The sequence below is a fragment of the Rhea americana genome, unplaced genomic scaffold (assembly GCF_003343005.1).
Source record: "Rhea americana isolate MKP2758 unplaced genomic scaffold, rheAme1 scaffold_744, whole genome shotgun sequence".
Lineage (NCBI taxonomy): Eukaryota > Metazoa > Chordata > Aves > Rheiformes > Rheidae > Rhea > Rhea americana.
The window spans coordinates 25,502-28,072 of NW_028186917.1; positions in this window are offsets into that span (position 1 = coordinate 25,502).

A 2,571-nucleotide genomic window follows, 5' to 3' on the forward strand; every position below is an offset into this window, starting at 1 on the left:
CCCCACCAGTTGTCCATCTTCAAACAGGGTCTCACGGTCGTAGAAACCAAAACCTTGTTGCCAACATCAGTGGTGCAGCCAGTTGTTAATTTGGAAAATCCATCCACTCCTCCTCCCATCCTCCCCCCTCACTGGCAGGACTGAGGAGAAAAYGACCTGGGCTCCCAAACCCTTGACCACAATCCCCAGAGCTCAGTTTGATGGTTTCTAATTTGTACTTTGTATCATTAGCACCCACACGGAAGAGCAGCAGAGGGTAATAGTCTGACATGCAGACAAGCCTTGGTAGTATTACCATGACATCTTTTATTCGAGCCCCTGGCAGGCAGCAAACCTCTCTAGACAAGAGGTCAGGTTGGCAGATAGGTGCCGTCGTCCCCTGCAGCATGGAGTCACCCACAACAATCACTCACTGCTTCTTTCAGGTGTTCCCACAAGGCACAGGGTCTGTTGGCCCAGTTGCTTCCCTCGAAGCTATGTCCAGCTCCTCCTCAGCCTGGGGGGCACAATACCTGTTCCTCAATTGCAAGCCTTCAGGAGGAGTAAGAGCCTTTCTCCTCCCATCGGAAGCGGCCAGTTTCCAGCCTTCTTCTACAGTGTTGTGATGTACTGTTTCATTTGGCACAGAGCCCTCCACCAACTCCTCTGCTCTGGGGCACTGGGACTCCTGGAGCAGTACGGTCTCGGGGAACACCCTGTCCATCTCCTGCCCATTTTCACAGATGCCACACAGCCTACTGACTTCCTCCCATAACTCCTTTACGTGATGACACAACTCATCAACAGCAGCACACCTGCTGCAGGACTCAGCCCAGGCCCCACAGAGAGGCCCTGAGCACTCCTGTACWGYTGCATCTGCTGTCAGAGGGTCTGTCTGGGTTGAAGCTTCTGACACACCTGATGCAGTGACTCCAACAGCTACAGGCAAATGTGCTTTGTGGAGTGTCATGACCATGTCTGAGGAAGTGCACACTAGTAAGATTGGAAACTGAAGTTGCCTTCTTGCATCCAGCTGTGCAAACTGCTACACAAACTCCTGCTTCTGGTCACTGTTCACTGTGCTCTAGGCCTGGCTCTCATACAGGCCTGTCCCTAGTACTGACTCACAGGGTGCTTGACCCACTCTAATCAAGGGCCAACTGGATCAAAGGCCTCAACTCCCTCTACTCAGGGGCAACCAAGAGGGCTCATTAGGAGCAGCTACACCTGGTTACACCTAGCTTCTCCCAGGAGAAGTTAAGGCCTCCTGCAGTTGTCCTTGCCAGCTCCCCTTTCCTGTTAGCAGCAACCACCCTCTAGTTCCATGGAGGGGTCCCATGGCACTGCATCCCCACGCATGGCAAGGAGTGTCCTACCACTGCATCCCTGCACATGGCTGCAGAGTGTCCTGGCATTGCGTCCCTGCACATGGCTGGGAGCATCCCACCACTCGTCCTTGCACATGGCTGCAGTGTCCTGACATTGCGTCCCTGCACATGGCTGGGCGCGTCCCACCACTGCGTCTCTGTATGCGGCTGTGAGCGCCCCAGAGTGCAAGAGCCCTGCCTGGGTTGGAAAGGTTGACAAGGGTTCTGGGTCCCTGCATAGAGGTTGCTCAGGGGGTCCCAGCCAGCAGGGTGCCCCCAGGGGATCACAGCAGGGTCAGGCAGGCAAGGCCCAGCCCTGGGGCCACCATCACCCTGCCCCAAGCYGGGACTGCAAGCCTGGGCTGGAAAGTGCAGCCAGTTTGTTGTCCCTGGTGTCATAGTAACTGACTGGTGAGGGAAGGAGGACAGCTCTCCCGCCGGGCCGGGAAACCTCCCCTAACCCTGGCAGATCCGGTAAGACGCCGTCCTCAGCCCAGCCTGTCTGGGGTCTTTGTCCTTGYGTGCTGGGGGCTGCATCCTGGGGGTGCTGGGGACTTCATCCGAGGAATGTTGAGAGCTGCAGTCCTTTGACTGCCAGAGTTTTCACCCATCGGATGCTGTGGCCTCCTTCCCCAGGGTGTTGGGGCTTCTTCCCCGGGGTTCCAGGGGCTGAATCCATTGGATTCCAGAGGCAGCATCCCTTGGGTGCGGGGGATCTAGTCCAAGAGATGCAGTGGGCTCAGTCCCTAGGGTGCTGAGGGCCACATTCCTGGGATGCTGRGGGTCACATCCCTGGGAAACTGAGGGCCGCATCCCTTGGATGCTAAGGACCACGTCCCCGGGATGCTGAGGGCCATATCCCTGGGACACTGAGGCCACCTCCCCGGGACACTGAGGGCTGCATCCCTGGGATTCTCGAGGTTTCACCCTTGGGATCCAGAGGACTTTGTCCCCAGGGTGTTGGGGGCTTTGTCCATGGGATGCCAAGGGCYGCATCCCTTGGGTGCAGGGGGCTTAATCCAAGCGATGCTGGGAGCTGCATCCCCGGGGAGCGGGTCCTTCCTCCCCGGGCACGGGGGCTCCGTCCCTGGAGTGCCAGGGGCTGAATTCCTGGGATGCTGGGGGCTGCGCGCCCAGGGAGCAGGTCCTTCCTCCCCGGGGCGCGGGGTCTCCGGGCCTCGTGCCGTCCCGGCGCCGCGCGCCCGCTCCCGCCCCATTGTGACAG